Raw genomic sequence first — 27,547 nt, forward strand, 5'->3', positions numbered from 1 at the left:
TGTTAGAAGGCCCTGTGAGGATATAGTGACACAGAGAAGAATGCCATGAGAAGATGGACACAAAGATTGGAATGACACGTCCATCAGAAACTGGGAAAGAGATAAGCAAGTATTCTCCCCTAGAGCCTTCGGAGGGGACCCTGCATCACCTTGACTTAGGGCTTCCAGGCTCCAGAACAGAGAAAAAATAAATTCCTGCTCTTTCAAACCTCCCAGTTTGTGGTAACTTGTTATGGCAGCCCTAGGACACTGATAAGCCACTCCTACCCATGGGCATTCCTTTTTACTTCTCAATCCCCATAGCTCCTACATTCTAAACATGTCACTTGGTCCCTGAGGCAGCCAGCCTCATACGTGGCCCACAGCGATGCCCACCTCATGGTACTGATGCCCCTGTGTGGCCCCTCCCACACTGATAGCATATCACAGAGATGATGTGTGGCTTCTGAGGTCAGGCAGTAGAAGAACCTGCAGCATCTGCTTCGCTCTCTTGGACCATTCTATCCGGGAAAAGCCAGTGCCGTGTCCTTAGAACACTCAGGAAGCCTATGGAAAAATATATGTGGTAACAGCCATCACAAACTCAGCATTTATGAGAGCGAGCCCTCTTGGAAACCCATCCTCCAACCCTAGTCAAAGCTTCAGATGGCTGAGATCTTGACTGCAACCTGTAAGACCTTGAACAAGAACCGCCTAGCTAATCCACTCCTCTCTTCCAAACCCACAGGAAACTATATGAGACAATAAATAGCTATTGTTTTAGGACACTAGGGGATGGGGTAAATTTTTCAGCAACAACAGGTACTTAGCACAATCCTTATCATCGTACGTGCTATTGTTAGTGGCAGCCAGTGGTTCCGACTGCCAGCACTCCTAAGGACAGCAGAGTGGAACCCTGTCTGGTCTTTTTGAGCCGTCCTCTCTCACTTTCTGGTGCTGTATCAGACAATGCTCACTGCTATTCACAGGGTTTTCACGGCCACACAGTTTTTTCGGAAGTGGGTGGCCAGGTCCTTCCTCCTAGATTGTCTTAGTCTGGAAGCTCCGCTGAAACCTGTCCACCATGCCGGTATCTGAAATCCTGGTGACACAGATTTCAGCATCACAGCAATATGCAGCTGCCACAGTGTGACAACCAACAGACAGGTGGTGTGGTTCCCTGACGGGGAAATGAGCTCAGGCCACAGCTGTGAGAGCAATGGATCTGAACCACTAGACCACCAGGGCTCCTTACCAGACACAAGCTCATATTTCTTCTCTCTCCCTGGGAGGATCTTTAATTTTCAAGTAGAAATGCAAACTCCTTGAGGGCAGGTATTGTTTCTTGTGCTTCTCTGTATCCCTCAACCATGTCCCCTAATTTTATGTATAAACATCAGTTGTAGGTATATATCACGTGTGTGTGTATATATATACACGCACAGTGTGCTCAGTAAGCATGTGTGAATGCTGAGTGAATAAATGATCACAATGTATCCCATTAGATAAGCTTTCAGAATATTGCATTGACTCCACAAGTACACCTCTCATTTAAGGATCAAGTTTATGGAAACTGCCACAGGCAAATCCCTTGAGAAAAGCCGCCTTTGAGGCCATTTTGAAGCTTTTTTCTCTCCCACCATTTCCCTTCCTCTTTCTTGTTGTCTGTTGGCTCCTGAAGGGTAGCTCACCTCTGGTGGCTTGACCTAATTAGGAGATGTAATTTAACAGGAAAAATAAATAAATAATAGAAATCCTCTGAGATAGCAGATTTGAAACAAAGAAAAGTGGTTCTTTCATTTCATGTTTTGGCAAGAGCTTCCCTGCTAAAGTTATCCCCTTTCCACCTCAGGCTACGCAATTTGTGAAGCACGAAGAAGAAAGGTAGATAAGTTCAGGGGCGGCTGGAAAGGATGACTTCGTAACGGTCGCAGGAGGAGCGAGGGCCAGCTCACTTCCCTGAAGGGGCCCTGCTGGTGGATTCCTGACAGGACACTGAGTGAGGCTGGGTAGGAGGAGCATTGACGATGCCGACACGGAGGACCACACACTCTAAGGATGACAAGAGACCTTGTGACTCCTCTAACCCAATCCCTCAGGACATGCTGTGACACCTGTTGTGTGTGTGACACAACAAAACTCCATATACAAAGCACCTAGACAATAGAGGTTTTTGATTCACACATTTGGCACTCTTGCTTTAGGAAAAAGAAAAAAGGTAAGTAAGCTAAGCAGATTTTCAGGGCTCATCACAAAGCTGACTTCCAGGGGACGTCACTGGGCCAGGTTGGGCTCCATCCACTTCCCTCTCCTCTTCCTCTCAGAGGCGTGATGCTGGGTTCCTGTAAAATGCGTAACTGCTTTCTGAATCACCCCAGAAGCACTGAACTACACCGATCATAATTGAATGCATTGTTGATTCTTTCTTTGAAAACTGATATTCTGGTTTGTCATTAAATGATTCCATTTATCTATCTAACAAAACTCAAAAGCCTACCGTGTGTATGACCTGCCTGATGGCTGACATTTATGAAGGTGAAAACTATGATCTTACTCCCATTTTACGAGGTACAGAAAGGGTAAGTAACTTACCAAAGTCAGACGGCAAATAAAAGGTAAAGTCAGGAAGCAAACCCAGGTAGTGTGACTATGGAGGCATGCTCTTCATTCCCTCCATTCCTTCCAATCAACTGTAAAACTATATTCTTCGTCTACTTGGAATCAGTGGGCGCTCACTGCACGGGGAGCACATCCATGTCTCTGTGTAAGTACCTCCTAATTGCAGGAAAGAACCCGGTCACTTTCAGCCTTCTTTCCACCCCAACACGCCCAGGGGAGCGTCGCACCCCCACTGATACCCAGGGCTCAGACATAATCACTCTCCTGTGGCTGGGCAGAGATTCTGCTCACCCCGCTACTAAGAACCCTTACCCAGAATTGAGAAACTCCACTTTGGGCATGGCGGCATGAAGAGCTCTGCAGACCCATTCAGAAAAATTGGCTAAAATTATCTTTAAAACAATGACTTAAACTCTGTGGAAATATTTCTACTAGTATACAGCAAATGAAGAAAAACTTATTCATGAACATCTGCTGAAACCCAACAAGAACTACAAGAGTTAGTGACACCTGAACAAGCTTGGTGAAGTGGAGACACTTCTCCAAACTACTGCAGCTGTGAACACAGGGCCCCTTTCCTTCCAGCTACCAGTCAGAGGCGACTTTCCCAGGAGGGGGAGGGCCTTGCATTTCTCATCTTCCCTCCAGCTACCTGTTGCTGAAGCTAAGTGCCATGTGAGTGCAGCCAAGAGGTGGGGCTCCCTTCTTCTTCCAGCCCAGCTCATGGGGCAGAGGCTCTACCATGGGCACAGTGCTGCTGAGAAGGCTGTGTCCCCAGTCATGCTTGTGCAGCTCAGGTTCTGCACCAAGAGAGGCAAGCCGAGGAGACCTGGTCCTGTTGCCCTCCCTTTACACCAAGCACTCAGCTTCTAAAGTGGGGTATCACTCAGAGAGAAGCACACCATCGTCCTGCCTCCAGCATCAGAACTCACAGATTTTGCCTGGGGGCAGTACTAGGCCACAGAACAGAGAGCCCCAAATCCTTCCCCAAAGAAACAGACATTATTTGCAACAGACTGTGGAGAAATTCAAGTCTAAGGGTTCTCTCAAAACAGTGACATTATGGTAAAAGGCAGTTGGGAGAAGATTGACAGTCATTGGAGATGCAGACGAAACTGCAGGACAGCTAGCTTGTTGTAGACAAACAAGCAAAAGAGACATCTTATCCTCCTGGGGTAAGAACAAATTGCAAAAGCCTGACCTCAGCATGTTCCCTTCAAAGACGCCTAAATGTGATTGGATTGGTCTGTGAAGAAATTTATGCCCCAGGACATTGTTGAAAACAGCAAAGTGATCAGCCAGCAATTAACTGAATTTAACAGCTGGGTGTTGTCATGGAAAGAGAGCCAGCTGAAACCACAGTCACCCCAGGGTGAGCACTGCACCCAGGGAGCTGATCAGAGACCTCACCATGTGGGAGGGTGAGATGGCAAGGAGAGAGCCTTCACTGAAATGCTCTGCCAGTTACTGACAAGTAGAGAAGCAGGTGAAATAACAACCCCTGGAGAGCCTGGCACTCAGAGGAGCTACAACATGTTATCTCAAATGCCCACTCTCAGCAGAAGAGTGTGATACAGGTAAAGAAACAAGAAAGAAGGATGTTCACTGCTTTATGCAAAACAGGCAACAGAAATGGACTCTGAGAACAACCAGATGCTGGATTTAGCAGACAAAGACTTCAAGTAGCCATTACAAATATGCCCAAAAAACTAGTGAAAACCACAATTAAAGCAGCAGAAGTCGGTATGATGACAGTGTTGCACCAAATGGAGAATATCAATAAAGAGACAGAAATTGTTTCTTTTTAAAGAACCAAATGGGAATTTTGGAGTTGATAAGTAACTGAAGTGTAAAATTCACTAGAGCGTCTCAACAGATTCAAAATAGCAGAAGAACGAATTAGCAAACTTAAAGATGGATTGATAAAGTCTACACAACCTGAGGCAAATAGAAAAAAAAAAAAAAAGAATAAGAAAAGTGAACAGAGCATGAGAAGTGTGGGATACCATTAACTGCACCAATACACACATAATGGGAGTACCAGAAGGGGAGGAGAGAAAAAGAAGCAGAAAAAATATTTGAAGAAATAATAGCTGAAAAACACTGATCCACACATCCAGAAAGCACAACGAGCTCCGAGGATAAACACAAAGAGACCCACAAACAGATAGTAAAACTGCTGACAGCTAAAGACAATGAGAAAATCTTGAAAGCAGCAAGAGAAAAATGACACACCATTTATAAGGAAATTCCAATGAGATTAACAGCTGAGTTCTCAGCAGAAATAATAGAGACCAGAAGGCAGTGAGACAACAAATTCAAAGTGTTCAAATAAAAATCTCCCAACAGGGGGCCGGCCCTGTGGCCAAGTGGTTAAGTCTTCATGCTCCGCTTCAGCGGCCCAGGATTTCACTGGTTCAGATCCTGAGCATGGACCTAGCACCACTCATCAAGCCATGCTGAAGTGACATCCCACAGAGCTGAACCAGAAGGACCACAGCTAGAATATACAGCTATGTACTGGGGGGCTTTGGGGACAAGAAGAAAGAGAAAAAAAAAGAAGATTGGCAACAGATGTTAGCTCTGGGTCAATCTTTTAAAAAAATAAAATAAAACAAAAATCTCCCAACCAAGAATCCTATATCCAGCAAAGCTACCTTTCAAAAATTAAGGCAAAATAAAGACATTTCCAAAAAGACAAAAACAGAGGATTTGTTGCTAGCAGACTTGCCTTATAAGAAATACTAAAGAAAATTCTTTAGGCTGAAAGCAAGTGATCCCAGACAGTAATTCAAATCCACACCAGAAAAAAAGAGCATTGGTAAAAGTAATTATGCAATTACAAAAGACAACGTAAATTCACATTTCTTGTCCTTTCTTCTCTTAGCTGATTTTAAATTCAATTGCATAAAACAATATGCGTATAGTGTATTGGGCCTATAAACATATCAAAAAGTATTTTATTTGCCAATAACAGCACAAAGGAGGTAGGTGGGAGTAAAGCTGCTTGGGGCTAAGGACAGGATTCCAGATGGTAACTCAAATACACAGGAACAAATGCAGAGAAGCAAAAACAGTAAATAAGAAGATTAATCTAACAAAGGTTATGCAAATATACTTGCTTTTCTTTCTTCCCTTAGCTTCTTTAAAAGAAAATAATAAAATATGTAAGGATAAATACAACAAAAAGTGAAAAACTTATATCCTGAAAATTACAAAACATCATTGTAAGAGGTTAAAGATCTAAGTAAGTGGAAAGCATCCCATGGTGGTGAATCGGAGGACTTGATATTGTTAAGACGGCGATACTCCCCAAATTGATCTACAGTTTCAGTGCAATTTATACCCTTTCAGAATTTCATCTGCCTTTCTTGTAGAAACTGGTTGGCTGATCCTAAGAGTTACGTGGAATTGGAAGGCACCAGAATAGCCAAATCAATCTCAAAAAATAACAAGGTTGGAGGACTCATACTCTCCAATTTCAAAACTTACTACAAAGCAACAGTAATCAAAACAGTGTGACACTCACGTATGTTATGGATAGACATAGAGATCAATGGAAAAGAATCGAGAGTCCAGAAATAAACCCATGTATCTCCAGTCAACTGACTTTTGACAAGGGTGCCAAGACCATCCGACGGGGAAAGAATAGTCTTTTTAACAAATGGTGCTGGGACAACTGAGTAGCACCTGCAAAACAATGAAATAATACCGTTCCCTTACACCATATACAAAACTAACACAAAAAGGATCAAAGACCCAAATGTACAAACTAAAATAATAAAATTTTAGAAGAAAATATAGAAGTAAATCTGCATGATTTTGGATTTGGCAACAAATTCTAAGATACGACCCCAAAAGCGTGAACCACAAAAGAAAAAATAGGCAAATTGGACTTCACCAAAATTTAAAACACCTATTCTTCAAAGGACACTATCCAGAAAGTGAAAAGACAACCCCCAGAATAGAATATTTGCAAATCATATATTTAATAAGGAACTTGTATCCACAATACATAAAGAACTCCCTTAATTCCTTAGTAAAAAGACAACCCAATTTTAAAGGCAAAGGCAAAGGTTTGTATAGACATTTCTCCAAAGAAGCTATACAAATGGTCAATAGGCACATGAAAAGATACTCGATACCATTAGTCATCAGAGAAATGTAAATTAAAACCGCAGTGAGATACCATTTCACACTCAGTAGGATGGTTAGAATCAAAAAGTTAGATAACAACAAGTGTTAGTGAGGATATGGATAAATTGGAACCTCATATACTGCTAGAGGGAATTTAAAATGGTGCGGCCACCTTGGAAAATAGTCCACACTTCCGCAAATGGTTAAGCACGGAGTGACCATGTGACCAGGCAATTCTACTCCTAGGTCTACACCTAAGAGAACTGAAACACATGTCCACACAGAAAACTTGTACGTGCGTGTTCAGAGCAGCATTAAGCACTACAGCAAGAGGCAGAGACAACCCAAACGTCTATCAGCTGAGGAGTAGTAAACAAGATGCAGTATAGTCAGACAACGGAAAAAGTATTTGGCCATTAAATAGAAAAAAGTACTGATACATTCTATGACATGGATGAACCTTGGAAACATTATCCTAAAGGAACAAGCCAGTCACAGAAGGCCATATATTATATGATTCCATTTATATGAAATGTTCAGAATAGGCTAATCTATAACAAAAGAAAGTAGACTAGTGGCTGCTTAGGGCTGGTGAAAATGCAGACATAGTGGGTGGAGAGGCAACAGCTAAAAGATATGGGATTTCTTTTTGAGGTGATGAAAGTATTCCAGATTGTGGTGATGGTTGCACATATTTGTGAATATACTAAAAAAAGTACACTTTACTGAGTGAATTCTATGGTAAACTATATCTCAATAAAGCTGTTATTTGAAAGAAAAATAATTGAGTAACATTCTACAAAATATCTGAGCAGTACTCCTGAAAACTGTCAAGGTCATCAAATACAAGACAGTCCGAGAAACTGTCGCAAACCAGGACAGGCTAGGGAGACATGAGGACTAAATGTAGTGTGGTGCCCTGGATGGGACTCCGGAGCAGGAGGGACGTGGTAGGGAAACTGAGGAACCCTGCACAGCGTGCCGTGTAATTACCAGTAATGCACAACGCTGCTTCCTTACCTGGGACCAGCACAACATGTGAGATGTTAGCAGGTGAAACTGCACGAGGGGACATACAAGCTCTCTGTGCTGTCTTTCCAACTTTTCTCTAAACCTAAAAATATTTCTAAATAAAACATTTATTTAAATTTTTTCAAAAAGAATCACTACCCTAGACCAGTGCTTCCCGACTTCTCTTCGTTCTAGGAATTCGCCGAAGATGATTGAATTTGCTGTGGCTCTCCTTTGTGGAGAGGTCAGTGAAAAATTGTGTTTTTTGGAGAGAAACCTGCTGGAAAGAGCAGGGGAGGAGGCATCACACTGTTGGACATCATGGAAAAAGGAGAAAAGAAGTAGAAGAAAGTGTGGCAGAAGTTGGCAGCTAATCCTGGTGGCCAGACAAAGCAGAGCTTTGCCTACAAACATTCAGGAGGTTAGAGGAGAGTGACTTGAGAAGGGAGAGGGGGATGGCTGACGGCAGAGGGGACCAGGCAGGGGTGTTGGGTAGGAGGGTCCCTGGAGTTGTCCATGCAGGAAAGGCTGAAGGGACAAGGAAAGCAGGAGACCAGCAACGGTCCTCTCCACATCTCAGACTGTCATTTTTCTCTCCACCAGACAGTTCTTGACAAGTGTCCACTTCTCACAAGCACGAGAGGGCATGCAGAGGGCCGTGACATCTTTCCTCCTGGTACCTCCTGCTGGGCTGGTGTCCTGCAGGTCCAACGTACTTTGGGAAATGTTTTAGGACAGTCTTACAGGAATATCTTACAAACATGGACTCCTTTGCCAAAATAGGCAAGTGTTCAGGATGTAGGACTCTAATAAACATAGCAAGACAAGAATCTGATGAGAATATAGAAAGGAAATCACTTAAAAGACATTTATTGGACATTTACTATAACTCATCTCCTAAGTCAGGAGCTGGGGGTAAGACATAGACGCACTCTCTGCCAACCACTGAGAAACTCACAATCAAGTGCATGTGCTTGTGAGGCAGGGAGGGGAGGAAGGCAGTGGTGTGGAAGAGAGAACTTAGAAAGAAAGAAAAAGAAAAACACACAATACAAAGCCAAAGGGCAAATAACATAAAGCTAAACCGATCTCTTTCTGCTCCTGCAGAAGCTCAGGCCAAAAAAAAAAACCCCAGGCAAGGTTGCACAGTGTGGAGGAGACACGGGGAGCAATAACCCTGGCCAACACTCATGGAGCATCACTGTGTCCTGTCAGAGCCACACCAAGAACTTGACGTGTGTTATGTCACCCAGCGCACAACTCTCCAGGGAGCTGTATTTTTAATACCCATTTTCCAGATTGTGAAATTACAGCTTACAGAGGTTAAATAGCTTGCTAGGACACAGAGATGGGAAATAGTGGAACTTAGGGAGTCGTTCTCCAGATCAGCGTGTTTAAACTCTATGCAACAGTGACTGGGCAAAGGGATGAAAGCTCAGACAAACAGATTATGTCCTCATTTTAAAAGGAAACTTTGCACAGGATGAAAGAAAAAAAATTAGATCTAAAGTCTTCCATCCTTAAATCCATCCCTAAAAACGGGGTCAGACTCAGCTGATGAAGAGAATGGAAACAGGAGGAAAAGAGAAATGGTAAATGCACAAGCGTAGCCACACTCCAGGGAGACCCTCCTCTTCTGCGAGAGCAAGGAGGGAGCAGCCTCAGCTCCGAGTTAGCGCTTCCTGTGCCAAATATCGATCCAGTGAGGCAGTGACACAGCAGAATGAATGAAGAAATGTGTACTCAGAGCCATTATTGCCTCAGAACAACGCATGCACCCAGCTAGTGTGCATTTTAAGGTCGAGGAGAGTGCACAGAAACAACTTCCCGGGGACAGTCCAAGAAGGGCAACGTATGTTGAACGATGGCATGCAGAGTCAGAGCACTTTGTTTGTTAGAAGCTGGGAGACGGCAGCTCCTTCGGGCAGAAGCCTTTTAGCTGCATCACTGCATGGATCTTCTGGGCGAGGGACATACATGAACACTTATGGGTTCTCAACACATTATATACAGCATGCAGAAACAGGCCCATTTATAGTCATGCATGGAATTGTCTTGGCCGTATTTCTGTGCCGGAAGGTACTGCAGTCAAAGCAGGAGTGGGTGTGGCACCTGGGGCTCATCCCGAGAGCTGTGGTCCAGTTTGGTATCATGCAGACATTTGGGGGTCACGGGGCCCTTTTCAACCCACATACTCAACTTCCGGACCTCACATCTCTCCATCTTACCCCATTGTCCCCATTCTAAGATCAAAACGGACTCTCCGATTTGTCACTTTTGCCCATTGCTAATGTGGCTTCACATAACATAAATGTGAATATATGAATTTTAAGAAATTATACATGAGGTGTGAACATCTTTGCACAGATAGAATTCAACTGAAGAATCCTGTACAAAGTCACATTTGCTCACACTTGCTAACGAGAACTTCATGATGGATTTTCTTTCTGCAAGTCCTCCTTTTGCGTAAGCTGGATCAGAAAAATATGACTTTGCAGAGGCACACTGTGTAAATTGTGAGCCCGTGCCTTTACGAGGCAGGCTATGGGGACAGGTTGTGGGACTGAAGGCTCTTTCGAGAGGGCATTCTCTGGGGACCTTGTTACTGCTCTGCACAATGGCTGCTGCTGCCAGTGCTCAGCTGATCTGGGGCTCCTCCTCCGGTTGTTAATGCTGAGTTCAGTTTTCAGTGAGAAAAGCGTGGGACATTAGTGCTGGTGAGCCAACCAGCAAACATCTGTCTGACCCTCTCACTCTGCAGACGAGGAATCCCAAATCCAAGATGTCCAGTGGTTTGCTCAAGGTCATATGACTTTGCAAGTTTGGTAAACATCTCAAGTCTCATAAACATTTTAAACTTGGATGTCTGCATGGCCCAGTCCATTGAGGACAGGAAGTGGTTACAATCATTTCCTGTTTCCCAGCTTACAGCCCTGAAGGACACTGACTGCAGCAACTCAGAAAAAATTTGGATGTCAGGGGCTGCGACAGGTTTTGTGGGGCCTGAAGTTTATAAAACTTGGAATCCCCTCTGAGAAAAGCAATGCTAAGCTACAAATATACAAATAGGTACAAAAAGAAAGGAATATTAATTTAGAATGAAAAAATAAAACTCAGCTAATTTTCAAAAGTGGGCAGAACCCATGCAAATGAGGGATCCTAATGCTTAAACTTCACTAGCTGTGTGGCAAATCTACCTCCATGGCACCCAGAGTTTCTGTGACAAAAGCTGTTTTAACTTGGCCTTCAAGCCAATCTGGAAGCTACTCCACCCACCAAAAGTACAGTCTATGACACCTTACCACCATCTCAGCACGACAACCATCCAGGGCAGGCAGATAAAGAAGCTCAAAGAGATGGAAAAGCACGCGCCTCTGAACACGGTGAAATCGTTGTGGAGAATGCCTGAGTGACAGCAACCGTCCTGCCTGTCTGCCCTCCTGGACCACACGGCTCCACCCTGGCTCCCTCAGAGGGCAGCCCCACTGCCGTGTGGTGCCTCCAGTGTTCCCATGTGGAAGAAATTGGGCAATTTTCCTTAAAACTAAGCTTTTCACAGTCTCTTCCTCCTTCTTAACCCCTAAGATCAGGTTGACCCCTCCTTGACTCCTCCACAGCCCAAAACTCTGGCGAGGTGACCCCTCTAGCCACAGGCGATGGCGGGCGCACCTCCATTCTCCTCATGCATTATGCAGTGAAGCAAGGGAGGGAAAGGAGTGTGGGGCAGCGTTGACCTAGGAGCACTGTTCACCGGGTCTACTGTGAAAAGGCTCTTTAAGACAAAGCTGACCTCCGAGGGGTCCCTGCACTGCGTGTTGATTTCCCACGTGGCCGCCTCTCACTCTCTTCCCTTCTCATCTTTTGGCTCCCATGCCCATGCTTTCCTCCTGCCACAAGCCCACCTGCTCAGAGGACATCCTCTGTGATGAATGGGATGAGTCCTCCCTGTGGAAGGACCCAGGCCACCCTAGGCAAATGGCAAATAGTCTAAGACTTACTCAGTTACGGCCCTTGGCCCTCCCCCATCTCATCACCCGCCCCCACCCCGCCTTAAGGCATGTGTCTTTAAACAGATGAAAAACTCTTAAGCAAAAAGTTTGAAGTCAATGAGCTTTAATAAAATGTCTAATATATATTTAAGAAAAACTTCTAGGCATCTTAAAATAGGGCATTGCATTTAATCCTCACAACCCACTGTAATGGGAAGAAATCAAGAAACCAAGAGTGTTGGGGGCAGCTAGCCAAGAGTGAGGGGGTACCTGAGAGGGGCTGGGTAACTTGTCAGAAGAGTAGAGGTGGGGACAAGATGTCGCTGTCATGAATTCTATCTTGCTGACTCCTCTCCCTCTCTCTCTCTCTCTCTCTCTCTCTCTCTCTCTCACAAGCGCGCGCGCGCACACACAGCACAAATGCCTTAGAGGGCGGGGGGTTGGGGGGCAGTTACCAATGTCCAGTCCAAGCCAAGCCTCTCGTTTTGCATTCCCCGCACTGCCAGGGGCAGCCAAGTGTAGGCGGAGTGGGGAGGGGCACCCAGAAGGAGAAGGACGAATTTAAAAGGAAAGATTTACGAGGCCATGAAGATGTTTCTCCCAGACTCCTGAGTGCAGGAGTCTGACTTATTTATTTTATTTTCATTTGTAACCCAAACCTTCCCCTGACTCCCATTGGCCCCAGCTGAGAGGGGAGAGAGGGCCGGGCCGTCAGGCGTTGATCGCCGGGCCAACAGGAGACCGTGTGGCGTGATGCTGACGCAGCCCACTGACAAGCCAGCGAGAGGCCCAGGGGAGCAGCTCTGAGCCAAGCAGCCAGAGCCAGGCAGGTAGGGAGCTGACGGCTGGGGAATTGCTAAGAGGCGCTGGGCTGCTGGGGGAGGCTGGTGAAACAGTGGACTCGGAGAAGGTGCCAGTCTGTGATGCACAAACACTGTTGTTTACCGGCTTCCCTTTGAGACTTCTCCGCTTCCTCCGTTCCATCAAGCTCCCCACCGTTTAAACTTCCTCTCTCCCTTCCCTGCCCACGTGATCCATCACCAGCTCAGTCCCCCCATCTCTATTCTGTAACGTTTCTCTCCCCCACTCCTTTTGGGAGAAGGAAGAGAGCAGATGAATACACATTAATAACATCAAAATGTCACTTAGTGGTCAACTGGAGAGGGACAGTCTCCCTGCTGTCCTCAAGGCAAACTATTGAATTGGGATCTGCAGAGCCAGGAGAAAGAACAGGCTGGAGGATTAAGGGGATGTCCGCGCTGGGATTCACTCACTCGTGGTGCAAAGGCACAAGGTGCACGAGCTATCCAAGGCTTGAGGACGGCTCACCACACTCCCTGGCGGGAAGCATCCCAGGAGAAGGGGGCAGTCTCCCCAGGCTGGAGTCCTCTTCTGAGAAGATGGAAGTTGGAGGGAGAGGGGAAGTGAAGTTTCAGGCCTATGGACAAGTCCTGAATCCTTTTCAGAACAGTGACCCCCAACCTTTGCACTTAACATGCCCATTTACTGAGGATCATAGGATCCTTTGCAAAGCCATCCCAAGTGGGAAGATCCATCATCCTTCTCATGCAAAAACAATGAAGAAAAAACCCAAACCTTTACTGATCTGCTTGCATTTACCCATCTTGCCCTGTCCCTTTTCTGGATGATGTTCAAATGATGTGAAACCCTCCGACCTCTCCCTTGGCACTGCCTATAACCACCCAGGCCTCTGACCCAGACCAAGCAAGATCACCGTTTTCACTCACTAAATGCACAGAACAGACACTGCCGATCTGAGGGCTGGAGGACTCAGACTGGCTGACCACTGGTGACTCTCAGCAGCCTGAGGTCACATGCTCCCTGCTCCTGAGGACCCCTGGGTCTCTGCTCCTCCACCTCCCTACTAGATGACGGGTTGCGTCATTCCCAATATATAGAAGGAACAGCAGAGGCCCGCTTGAGTGGAGGTGACTCGAGTCGGTCTGATTATCTGTTGTAGGGGAAGGGGTGATGCTGGAGACGTTGCATCAGCCCAGGGCCTATGCTGTGAGTGTTTCGCTCCACCCCAGGAGTGGGAGCCGCAGGGCTTAGCATCCAGTCTCAACTCGGACACCTGCTGCATCCAGAAGAAGCACTCAGGTCTGACTTCCAGACTTAGAATTGTCACTCAGCAATCACGTTAACTACATCACTGAAAATCCTCTGTGTCTCCCTATTGTCCTTGTAATAGAATCATAGCCCCTTACCACAATACTCAGGACCCTGGATGGTCTGGTTTTGCCCATTTCACCCCTCTCCCCGTCTCTCCCCTCCTCCCCAGCCACGTCAGCCTCCCTCCGTCCCTGAAGTCACGCAGGCTTATTTGTACCTCATTGTCCCTCCACCTATAATGTCCTCAAGTGCCTGGGGTCTGTCATTCCTTGGCCCTCAGCAAACACTGGGCTGCTCACTGGGTGGATGAAGTGTGAGTGCAGGACAGCAATAAAGCAATGGCACCCCTAAAGGAAAGTTTTTCGGGGGAACCAGTTTGAAATTTGATATATTTTCTTAAACCCAAGCAGTCATCATGGGAAATAGAAGAATCTTTCATTAGTTCGCTAATTCATCCATTTAGCGGGTACCTATGGCCCTCTTGCACCATCTGTCTCCCCTAACCACAATTTGAGCTCCAGGAAGGCAGGGCCTTGTCTGTCTTGGTCACCATCAGCACACAGACGGCGCTTGAGAAATGTCGGCTAGAGGAACGAGTGAGTTAATGAACAGACGAATGAATGTGATCTCAAGCTAATTGCTTAACCCTCCGAGCCTCAGTTTCCTCGTCTTTAAAGTATGACTAACGCCAGCGTCCTCGCCTGCTTCAAAGTGTTGGCGAGAGTAAGACATGTGCATGAGACCTGGTTTCCCAACACAGAGCGTGAGGCGGGGAGCAAGTCCTGCCGCTCTGTTTGGAAGGTGCAGTCCTGGGCTTCAAGAGTGAAGGCAAAAGGGGAAGAGACAAGAAGAATGGGAAGAAACGAAGACGACGCGTCACCGCATTGACCACTGCTCCACGTGAAGTCATGAAGAGGCACAACCAGCCACGTGGCAGGAGCATCCACAGGACCACACGGGACCTGTTGTACAGAGAAACTACACCTTGAAGCAATCCATGAAGGAAGGATGGGCATGCGCTGATGCTCACGCACTGGAGCATCTACTGCCCCATCCTTCCAGAAGGCCTCATCCTGACGCCCCAGGAAAGCACCCAGGAAGTCTACTCCTGTGTCCTTCAGCGCGACATTTCATCTCTGGGAGAGCCAGAGTCCCAGGGCTGTGGCAGGTCGGCCTCCAGGTGAAGCCCTGCAGCCCCACAGCTCCAGAGGAGACCCTGCTCCAGAACCAGCAGCTGGGTGTCCAGGCCAGGGGGCGAGTGAGGATGGGAAACTCCAACGAGGATAAGAGAATACACATGAGATTTTTTTTTTCTTTTGAGGAAGATTAGCCCTGAGCTAACTGCTGCCAATCCTCCTCTTTTTTTCTGAGGAAGACTGACCCTGAGCTAACATCTGTGCCCATCTTCCTCTACTTTATGTGTGGGACGCCTGCCACAGCATGGCTTGACAAGCGGTGTGTAGGTCCGTACCCAGGATCTGAACCAGTGAACTCCAGGCCACCGAAGCAGAATGTGTGAATTCACCCGCTGCACCACTGGGCTGGCCCCTACATGAGATATTTTTGATAAAGTATCTGAAAGTGATTTGAAAACTGTAAAGCCAAAACAATGAAAACCGATGTTGTTTTACTGGTCTTTTTTTAAATTTCAAGTGTGTTTCCAGTTCGTAGTTTCTGCACTTGTGTGAGTTTGATAAGCCGGCTAGATCATGCAAATGAAAAGCATCTCCCCTGTTTCCACGGTTATTGTAGAAACAGCTCCTCTCTGAAATAAGCCACTTCGTCTCCTATAAAAATCCTTCCATCCAAAATAGAAACATAAATGTGCTTTGTTAAAGTGGCTTTTTTTTTTTTTTTTGCTGTGTTTAGTTTGTATTATTGAGAGAAAACAGCAAATATGAGCAATCCACATGGGAGATACTTTTCATTCAGGAAAGCCCCTGCCTCTTGAGTCTGCTTGCATTACTCCTCTTCTATAACACCAGCTTCCTTGAGCCAGTTCTTAGGCTGGTGTATTGTCTACACGGAGATCAACTTTAACAGACCTCCAGTGTGCCAGTAGATGTTAATAGCACAGAGTCATGTAATGGTCAAAACACAGAGATTTCCTCACCTGAGACGCCTCCATCAGCAATTTCATAACTTGTTGACATGTGGCCCCTCATCAGGTTTTATCTATGAATCCAAGACCCATGCTATTTAGAGTCAGCCCAAGCTGGGGTCAGCCTGAACTGAGGAGCCCATGTGTTTTGGGTTTTGATTGCATTCGAGAGCCCGGTACAATGAAACTCCTGGCACACAGTAGGGCACACACAGGTACATAACTCAGTAAATAAGTGACAGAAGGAATGGACGTCGTCAGTTTAGAGCAGAGATTTAAAATTAAGGCACGGGCCCCAGAATGAGTGGGTCTGGGCTCCAGTCCCAGCCTTGTCACACAACAGATGGTGTGATGTGGGGCAGTGTGTGACCTCCTTGCGCCTCAGTCTGTGCCTGGACTCTCTCACCTGTAAAAATGTGATACCCCCATGGGTCTGTCTCGACGATTAGATGAGGCATGGAGCGTAAGTCTAGCCCAGTGCCCAGCACCAGCACCAGGACACTCAGCTTCGCTTTGATGGAGATTTTGAGTGCGCTGCCAGCTCCCACCTCGCCCGTGGAAATCAGGGGAGGACGTGCTTTTCCCTCACGCCACCTGCCTTCACTGTTTCAACCAGGGCCAGGTTTACACATGTTTAAAATCCATTGTAAAACCTGCCTTAAAAAATTTGTGTAGCCAAAGGGAATCTCATACTGGGCACACCATGTATGTCACTTTGTGATACTCTGTGTTTTTAAACGAGGTGCTGCCAATTAATTTAAGTATTTTATTGGACATTTTACTGTTCCTGCGCCCCAAGGCTTTTTAAAGCAGCGACCAATTTTTTAAATCAAATAGATAAATGTAAAGTCATTGCACTTGAAATAACAGCAGCACAAGCGGTAGGGCCAGAATTTCCATTTGGGCTGTTTAATTATTTGCCTAATGGCCTGGAGGTTTTCCTAAAGCTTAGGGGATGAGCAGTGGGGTTGGTGGCTAACACCCCAAGCCCTTTACCTGGTGTCACCCAGGCCCCACGTCCACTCCCTGAATGAAGGTCCAGCCGAGATCTGAGCCATGTGGGACTTGCTCATCCTCCCGGGAGAAGTCATCTGGCTCCACTATTTCTCAAGTCTCTTTGACAGCCAGTTGTGTCTCCCTGATCCACAATGGAATAATGGATAATGAGTCATCATTGTAGACGCTTCCTGTAAACTGTTGCCTGTAACTATATTGCAAGCTGCAAAGCACCTTAATTTTAGTACAAAATAGCTCCCTACTATCCAAAATATAAACTGTTTTCTTGTGGAACCACTGAAGTTAAGAACTTTAAAATTAGCGTCATTAATGGTAGAATATTCACGCATTCCGTCGTCCTACGGGGACGCAGCATGGAGCACACAGCATCACTTTTGAAGAACTCTTGACACAATGTTTAACCTAAATTGAGCCAAGCTTTTGACTTAACTTCCAGTTTATAAGTGTAGGGAAGAGAGGGAAAAGTTAAATAAAACCACAGCAGAATAAGAAAGATCCAGAATGTGGGAAATTCTACAAGATAACCGGCTTAGTCTCTTAAAAAGTGTGATGTCATGGAAAAAAATGGAGGGGGGGATCTGTTCCAGATTAAGAGACCGAAACACCAAACACAATGCATGACTTTGATTGAATCCTGGTTTAAAAAATAACAGATATAAAACATATTTCAGGGATCATTGGGGAAATTTGAATTTAACTATTAGATAATATTAGAGAATTACTGTTAATGACCTAAATATGATTATACTGAAGAATGTTCTTTTTTTTAAGAGATAAATACTGAAGTATTTACCTTTGAAGTATTACATCCAAATGATCAGTGAAATATTAACAATTATTGATTCTAGGTGGTTGGTACCATATGGGTAGATAATTGTACCATCCTTTCAACAATTTAGCATGTTTGAAAATTGTCATGATAAAAGAACTTTTGAAATGTGGATTTTCCTGCATGAACTTCTGAAGTTATTAGCAATTTGGGCACTTGAGAACTCAATGTTTCTACTTCAGGAACTGGGACGTGTTAGGGGGAGGAAGGGCCTATCTTAAAATCTGGCTCCTACGTCCTATTCAGTGCACCATGTAATGTCTCTGTACTTCAAGTCACCATTTCAAAGGAAATAGGTGATCATTATTCTTTGCCTGTAGACTTTGCTAAGAGTTTGATGAGTAAACAGATCAGGTACACAATATTTCATGTATGAAGTGTATCTGTTTCATTATTTATTAGACGGAGCCTATGTAATCCTCCCTCACCTCCGCGATCGAATATCACGTTTCCTTACCCTTCTGCAATGCAGATTTCAAAGTCCTAGACCTATTAAAACTGGGCTCATCTTCCCACGTTTCTCATAAGTTAGTTTCTAAATCTAAGATGAAAGAATTTCTCAGCACAATAATTCATATAGAAAACACATCTTGGAACCAAATACATAGTTTAATCATTGTGATAGGGGAAGGGACAACCATTTGATGAATGAAATAGAGAGAAGCCAGGATTTGTTTAAACTGGAAAGCCAGCACTATCTGGGGCTCCTGTGTCTTCTCTGAGTCTCACATTCAAAGCTCTTACTACAATCACAGCGTGCGAGGTCAACAGTGGTGCCACCACTCTCTGGGTCTGTCCCTGGGCATTTTAGCTAAAATAGGGAATAAGTGTACATGAAATTCTTCAGTCAGGGGTCAAAGTGGAACTAGAAACCAGGCCCTGAACACCGAATATGTCTTGAATTGTTCTTGTCTGGAGGATTGACTCCCCTGGAAACACTTTAGTCTGCAACTTTCAATAAAGCACCGCTCGATTAGAAGAAGGAGCCTCTGCGTTGGGAGAGCTCAACATACTAGTCTCATCTGGGCCCTGCTTCTGAGATACCTCGCTAAGGAGGTGACTTTCATTCCATCTGAGACACCTCACCAAGGGAGGTGACATTGATTCCGTCCATGTTTTCCTTCTTTCTTTTATTCTTGGATTTATTAAATTCCCACTGGATGACAAGCACTGTTCTAGGTACTTAAAAGAGAGTAGATAACATAAGAAAATCAAGATTCTCACCTCTTGGAAGTTATGCTAGTGGGGGAATGGAAGAAGGTTAGTAATGAATAGGGAGCAAGGAAGATGGAGTGAGCCGGACCTACCTTAGATATTGTGGTCCAGGAAGCCCTCTCTGAGGAGGTGACCTTGGAATTGAGGCCATTGATCAGAGTCAGCCATGTGGCAGAGGAACCAGCTAATGGAAATGTTCCAGGGCAGGCGCGAGCCTGGTGGATTGGAAGGACAGCGAGAAAGCCCAAGTGACTGGAGCATGGAGAGTGACACAGAGTGACATGAAAAGTAGGTCTTGGTTAGGAGACTGGACTTGATTCTAACTCACTGGCCAGCCATTGGAGGGTCTCCCCTATTGCCCTCTTGCAGGGGCCCAAAATTTGGTTCAGATGTCAACACTAATGACACCGTGCCTACACCAACGGGGTGTGAAAAGTTTTGTTACTTATACAGCGAGGTTTTCTGAGGGCAGAAAGGCAGGCTTCCCAAACTTGTCTGAAAATGAGTTAAGAGAGCTGGAAAAAGAGATGGGCTTGGGTGTTTTTTGTTGTGGCAATGGGGACAGGTTGAGGGATCCCATGCACCGTCCCAGTAGAAATTCTCCAAAGAGGCCATGGAAATGTCCAGAAGAGAAAGGGGAGGCAGTAAACATTTACTAAGTCCTGCCTTGAGCTACAACATTTAAGGGGTCGGAAAGCAAGATTAGAAACATGGGGGAGTAAGAGGAAAAGGATGCAGACAGGTAGCCACCTCCTTCTCTGACCCCTGGCTGTCCATGTGTGTCAGGCCTGAGTTGCCACCACAAGCTGCCTGACCCAGGGTCACACACCAGGTCTTTAGACCAGGACTCTAAAGAAAGCAGACGCTAATGCAACTCCATTCCCGCGCTCCAGGAGCTCTCCCAGGCCAGTGGATAGAGTGTCTGATGTTGAGGTGTTCATAGAGCACTAAGGGGGGCACCAGGAAGATGACATCTATGCACAACCTTGAAGAACAGACCCCCTTCCAGACAGAAGGAAGAGCACGTGCAAAGGCAGGAGAGCCGAGAAAGTACGACAGCTTCAGGGAATCGCAAAACATTCCACATGCATCCTGCGTTGCTAACTTGCCAAAATACAAGAAATGAGATGTAGGCAAGTATCAGACTGTGCAGGACCTGGTAAAAAAAAAAAAATGACTTCACTTTACTTGGAAGGAAATAAGGAGCCATGAATGGATTTTAAGCAGTGTTGGCAAATGGGGCTTGCATTTTTGAACACTTCCTTCTGGAAGCAGTATGAATGAGTGAAGGGGCCAGAATGGAGATGGGGAGACTACATAAGAGACTGCTACAACATTCCAGGCAAGAGACGACGAGGGCTGAGCCAGGGCTGGGGCAGTGGCAGTGGCAATGGTAGTAGATGGAGTGAGGAGGACAGCTTCAAAGGGAAGTGACCTGTGAGGAGAAAGGTGACCTGAAGTTTCTGAGCTGAATGACCAGATAGATGGTGGTACCATTAACTGAAGCGTCGCTTGAAGAAGGAAAATCCTGTGAAAAGATGTGAAATATGATGAGATCAGTTTTGGGCTTGCTGAGTTGGAAGAGTCTGGATAAAGTTGGATAAAGCTGTCAAGCGTGGTGTTGGGATCAGCAGTCAGATCTGGTCTGGAGGTACCCGGAGATAGTGATTTAGGTGGCGTGAATAGTTGAAGCCACAGATATTGACGATTCCCATGAGAGATCCATCCATTTGGGTTGAATTTCTCAAACTCCTAGCATCCACAGGCAACTTATGATGTATTCATCACACATGCAGACAACCCATTTAGGCTTAACATTTTATCATAGGGGCCAGCCCCATGGCGGAGTGGTTAAGTTCATGTGCTCCAGTTCTGCGGCCCAGGGTTTGCTGGTTCAGATCCTGGGCACAGACCTACACGTTGCTCATCAAGCCATACTGTGGTGGCATCCCACATAGAACAACTAGAATGACCTACAGCTAGGATATACAACTATGTACTGGGGCTTTGGGGAGAAAAAACAAAGAGGAAGATTGGCAACAGATGTTAGCTCAGGGCCAATCTTCCTCACCAAAAAGCATACCTTTAAAAAAAATTACCACAATATTTTAAATACTAAAATTAAACAGATTATCTTAAATTAACATCAACAACAGTAATTTTTTCACTAAGATGGATGATTATCTGCACACTCTTGAAGATAATATGATGTGAATCTTCTGTTGGGCTCCTGAGTGTCCCCTTCACTGGATGAGAAAATCAAAAGTATTGGCTCTCATCTCAAGTTACTTAGGTAGTAGTGGGAAAAGAAAAAAAACTCTAAACTCCAGACAATGTGCTTAAAGTGACTATCTCAAAGAAAATGTATATGTTCCTATGTGTATTTGCTTTTCAGCTACAAGTAATAAAAACTTAAAAATTGCTTTAGAAAATAATTGTTTCACATCAATTAGAAGGACGATATTGTTCCCACCGTTGGTCAAGATATCTTCAGCTTAAGGTCTAGTTCACATCTTACCTTTTAGTTCAATTAGGAAACTCTAACCACAGCTAGAGGTCGTTAGGAATAGCAGCAGACGCTCCATGGCTCCCCCAGATAGTTCTGGGTAGTCAGAACAACGCCGAGTCCAAAGGTTTTGGAGAGCTTTCTTGCTGAGACGTACCGTCCATGTTCTATCGGATGCTGAACTGATAAGAACATCATGCCCAAAGATGGAAACTTTGAACGTTTCAAGTGATGACAAGGAGGTGAAGACACATGGGTTCCCAGCTCCCTTTTTGGTGGCTTTGATCTCCTGATTGCGTTTGCTGTTGTTCTCTTCTAGTCTTTTGCATGTGGTTTTGAAATATGTGCAATAATATATTATTAATTTATTTTTCCAACACGCAAAACAATCTACTGTCAGGAAAGAGTAAAAATCTCATTAATTAAACCAGATGCACCACAGTTTAGTCCGACAAAGAATCCAGGATCTTATTTTTTTTTTTTTTTTTTTTTAAGATTTTTTTTTATTTTTTCCTTTTTCTCCCCAAAGCCCCCCGGTACATAGTTGTGTATTCTTCGTTGTGGGTTCCTCTAGTTGTGGCATGTGGGACGCCGCCTCAGCGTGGTCGGATGAGCAGCGCCATGTCCGCGCCCAGGATTCAAACCAACGAAACACTGGGCCGCCTGCAGCGGAGCGCGCGAACTTAACCACTCGGCCACGGGGCCAGCCCCCAGGATCTTATTTTTAGCATGAAAACAACATGTAGTTTTTTTCCTTTAGACCCTGATCTAATAGGTTCGGTCTATTCAAGATAATGAATACATCACTGAGATACACCATCTAAACAAGCCACTGGCTGTCATAGAAATGGTGTTTCCTGGAAGTGTTAACATCAAAGAAAAATGTCGAGGGTTTTTTTGGTGCAACTTTAGGAAGGAACTTCAGAGGACCTGGTACAGGTGACGGCGCGCTTCTCCCTGAATGCAGCGGCTCCTCTTCTAGACGCGAACTCTGCAGGAACTCCCCCCGTGTGCCGGGACACGAACCAGACTCACGTCAGTGTTGTTTATAACAGAAAAAAAAGCGCAAACAGCGTAAATGTCCATCAACAGGAAAACGGACAAATAAACCATGCTATAAATAAATGAACAAAGTAAACCTACATGTATCAACATGGATCAATCCCAAAACCTCAGGTGGAGGGGAAAAGTTGCACAACTGTATTAGGGTATGACACGATTTACACCACGTTTAAAAACACACCACGGACCTGGATGCTGTCTATCAGTTACACAGACGCAGTGATATTGTCGCACAGTTACAGCAGCAACAAACGCCGGGTGAGCATGTGATTTGTCTACTAGGATGGAATAGGCTGCAATGTGGCAAAAATCATATTCCGAAACCTCAGTGGCTTATAAAGACATATTTCTTGCCCCTCTGAAGTCTCATGTGGGTCAGGTGGTCCTCTTACACCTTGAGGCTGGGAACACGAGCCTCCAAGACGGACCACCAAGAGGAGGGGAGAAGATGCACCCTTGCTCTTTCTGCCTTAATCCAGAAGGGATTTCCACTCATAGGCCACCGGCCAGAACTTCACTTGAGCCCAGATTGACAGATATTACTGAGCTCTAACTCTCTGCTATGGTGGAAAGCTCTGAAACAGGAGGGGAGGGCAGGGCAGGGCTCTAGGAGGAATTCGTAGGGGACTTCAATTCCCAAATATTTCAGCACTTTTGAAAAATCTGAGGCTACTGTGGCAGAGGAAGCCTCGATAAGGCTGAGTGGTGGATCCAGGGATATCCATCACGTTGTTCTCTCTGTCCGCTTATTTGTATTATTTCATCAATGTTTTTTAAAAAAATACATTTCCGCCCATATTTCATTTGTGTCGGTGCCTCGTGTTTGATAGCCAGCGGACCCGCATAGGGAAAACTAATCTTCGATTCTTTCTACAGCATCCTGAAATCCCACCATGGCCATCATTTTATCTTATCTACCAATTGTTACTATTTCCTTCCACACAGCATATTGTTGGTCACCAGCTATTCTCTGGGAATGACGTTACGTGTGGCTTGGCACCCAGGGGTACCCTCTTTTATTCAGCAAACGCTGACTGTATATTCTCAAAGATGAGGCACAATTACAGTTCCTAGGGACAAACAAGACCCGTGTTCTCACAGAACTTATGTTGTAGAGAAAGAGGATGGATGTTAAGGAAACAAAAAGTAAACAAAATAATTTCTGGGAAATAGCTGCGAAAATAAGAAAACAGGGTAGTGAGATGGAGAGCAACGTGGGGAGTTCTAACACTGGGACGTTAGGGAGCTGGCATCTGAGTGACAAGACAGAGGCGGTCAGGGTATAGGCTGAGGAGATGGTTCCAGGCAGAAGGAACGCCGGGCTCCGTGCTGAGCCCATAGGTAGAGCTCCATCAGATCCTTCTCAACGCTGCGTCTCACAGGACGACTCACAAAATCATTAACTAAACAAAATTCTCTCTCCCTCGGAGTTTTAGAAAAACACAATGTAAAGCCATCACGCACTCACCTTTAAGTGTACGTAGCACTCATACGCCAAGATTCAGCCCACTGACGTGCCCAGTTAAGGTCGCTGCTGGTCCTCGCACACGCGCTTGCAACTTCTCCTCCATCTTGTCTGTCACTGATATCATGGGACTTCGACAGGTGACCTGATGTGGGAATTTGCTAATGTCTCATTCCTCTTTCTTTCCAGGAACAATGTTTTAATTAACTTTGTTGTTCAATCTTCTTGTCGAAAGTGTGACCTATAACGTTCTTCCTACAAGAAAAAAACGTGAAATGTGTCATTCTCTTCCCTACCTTTAGAGACAAAATTACTCGCTTTTGTATCAGGAATTATTTTGCAGTTGTTCTAGAAAAACTCACTTGGTTTACCGGAGAGGACAGTGGGCTTCAAGGGGGTGCACACAGGAGTAATAATAATTATTATTTCTATAATAACTAGTATTTATTGGGCCCTTGCTATCTGCCAGGCATTATGCTAAATGCTTGCATGACATTTAAATCTCACAACAACACTTTGGGGAAGGCTTATTATTTAAATTTTACAAATGGAGAAATTGCGCCTTAGAAAGTTTAGATAACTTGTGTATGACCACATGTTCTAGAAGCAGGGAACTCAAGCAATCTAACACCACATCTGCACAGCAAAAATCTGACCATCCCAGAACTATCCCACCATGCTTAGATGGGGGCGGAATTAAGGAGGAAGTCAAAGATGTTGAAGGAAAATTAGGCCACTTAAGAAAGAAAACGAGAGCATTAAGAAGAGAGTTTTCAGAAGTTGTCAACAGTGTCCCACGACCCTGAGAGGGAGAACCTTCTTAAATTGTGCACCCCAGGCTCTTCTCTTGCCTCGTGCTGGTCCTGGCTCTGGGGAGGTGGAGAAGTAGTAGATGAGGACAGAGAGGTGCAAGGACAGGCTGATAGCAGAGTATAGGAGGGAGAGGGCAGGAGCTGGGAGGCCAGTTAAGAAACCACTGCAATAATCCAGGCAAGAAGTGATAGGAACTTGGACCAGGTGGCAGTGGGATGATAAGACGTAGTTGGATTCTGGATAGATTTTGAAAGTAGAGCTGATAGAATCTGCTGTCGGACCAGATGCGGAATGTGAGAGAAAGAGAGGAGTCAAGGATGACACAGAAGATTTTACCCTAAGCAACCACACCCGAATGCCAAGTAATTGGAGGTCTAACAAAAAGGCCACCGGTTTTTGGAGTCTAGAAGATGGCGGATGATCTTGGTGAGAGCATTTCCTGGGGAGTGGTGGGGAGGGAAGTAAGGTTGAGCTAAGTTAAGTAATAAATGAAACATAAGGAAGCAGAAGTAATGAATATAAACTCCCCTTGTGACTGTATATGTAAAGGAGACCTATGGTGTCCAGGACTCCCTGGTCAAGGTAAAGTTGTACATATTAAGATGGGAAAGAATTGTGCGTTCACGTGTGAGGAGAGGAAACCAACAGAAAGGAGTGATTAAAAGCACCTAGTAGAGGGAGGGGGGACTAGTTGAGCCGAAGAGATGAAGTGGGTGTGACTGCCCCCCCAGGGCACATGTAGGGGAGCCAGGCCTGAACAAGGAGGAGTCTGGAGGCAGGGAGGGGTGTGGCCATCACTGTTTCTAAGAGAGAGGATCAAGAAGTTGAGTGAGTTCTTGCCTGCTGAGTTATGCATTCTCTGTGAGTTAGAAGGTAATATAAGCTGGGTGTAAGGTTGTGCAGAGTGAGAACAGTGACAATTTAGAATGTTCTCTTGGGGAAATGTGGCATAAGATTAGGGGCCGCAATGATGGCCCAGCAAAAGCTGGAGATCGCAAACACATAGCTGAACCAAGCCACAAGGTTGTATGAAACAGACGCACAGAGCAGTAAACAGTTTGCGCTGTCCCATTTCCGTCCTTGAACACGGTGGACCTCATCCCGTCCCTTAAGAATTGATAAAACACGGTCTTCAAGGTCAAAACCACAGTTTCAACTATTTAAGAAAAAACGGTGCCCCAATTTTTCCATTCACGTTATGCATAGTCTACAACAAAGCCTAGAGCTAAAATTGGTTTCGGTCAATGTCAGATTTATTCCACTGAAGACCCCCACGTCCCCTGCCTCTTTCACAGTTTTTAGGAATATATCTGCTTTGGTTTTCAGTCTTGTCCATTTCAACATCCAGTTTCCCTGATAGTAACAGATATCACACAATCACGAAATTTCGAATCTCACTTTATTTTATTTTTTTAAACGGAGAGAAGATTATTCGGTCTTTACATAAACCATAAATCTTAAAATTAAACTATTTCATTCTTGAAATTTTCCAGCATGCTTTTAAGATTTTGTCAAGTCTTTCTACTCAAAACAGAGATAATTAAATGTAGTTGAAAACCGCCTTATGGTTGCAGTAGGTGTAGAATTTATTTTTTTCCATTGGGCAAGACGTTTAGCAACTTGAACATTAAGCCTTCCATTAAGATTATATTAATATCATAAATATGCAAAAAGGAAATCACTCTGAAAGTTCAAAATAATAGCAATAAGCTTTCCGTCATCTAAAATCTTTTATCTCAAGATCTCGATGCACTTTGCCAACAAGCAGGAGCACCCTGCCCAACCACTTTTGCACGGGGCCAGTTGCAATGCCACCCTCGCCTTACTCACTGACTCAAAATGCTAGTAAGCAAATGCCCAATATAATCATGATTCTAGTTCCTAATGTTTCCTACGGCAGCATTTATTATCTTTAAGAGGACCGGACCCCTAGTCTGTAAGAAATCCCCAGTGGATGTCTCCTTTGCTTTATTCTTTAGCCACAGCTGATGGGGTGTGCGGGGCTGACGGGGGCAATGGGGGAGGGGTAGCTCTGGCGCACTCCACACGTGTGACTGGAGAAATAGCCACATGTCTCACACGGCGACACACCTGCACACAGATGCAATCACGGTAGAAATGAATCAGGGCCCTTGAGGCAAGAGCCCATGACTGACGCTCTCTGAGAAGCCCAGGGGCCACCCGGCACACCGGCTGGATCAGGGCCATTCGGGAACAAAGCACAGGAGAGCAAGGGCAAAGGAAAGGCAGGGGCTGACGCGCTGGCTTCCAGAGTTTGGAACCCGCCGTTGTGAGATGACGCTCGGGTCAGCCTAGGGCGCCAGAAAGGGAAACTGAGCTTTGGCCTGAGTCATGCATGCCAGCTCTCTGAGATGGACCGCCACTTCCTTTCCCCCTCTGGCCTCAGTTTCCTCACCTCTCAAAATGAGGAAATTACACAACCATGTCAGGAAGCCTCTTTCTGCTTCCAACACCCTATGAAACGCTGGTGGTCTGTTTCCTGTCCCCTCGAGAGAAATAGAGTCTCATAAAAAGAAGTGGAGGGACTCACTCTTCAAAAACCTGTTTCGGATTCTCAAAGAACTTTAACAAGGTCCCCCGCATGTTTCCACACAACTTCCATTTGAAACGACAAAGCAGCCCTGACAGTGGAGAGGAAGAGCCTTTCTCC

The 27,547-nt window shown here is 45.3% G+C and overlaps 1 long non-coding RNA gene across 1 annotated transcript in view; it reads right to left on the reverse strand.

Annotated features, from left to right (window-relative positions):
- Positions 1-27,547, reverse strand: part of LOC138918825 (uncharacterized) — a 140,440-nt gene that overhangs the window by 59,925 nt on the left and 52,968 nt on the right. The window contains exon 3 of the long non-coding RNA XR_011428631.1: positions 24,067-24,318. This is a non-coding gene — a long non-coding RNA (uncharacterized lncRNA). The remainder of the gene's footprint in view (positions 1-24,066; positions 24,319-27,547) is intronic.

Source organism: Equus caballus, chromosome 18 (genome assembly GCF_041296265.1).
Source record: "Equus caballus isolate H_3958 breed thoroughbred chromosome 18, TB-T2T, whole genome shotgun sequence".
In the NCBI taxonomy this organism is placed as follows: domain Eukaryota; kingdom Metazoa; phylum Chordata; class Mammalia; order Perissodactyla; family Equidae; genus Equus; species Equus caballus.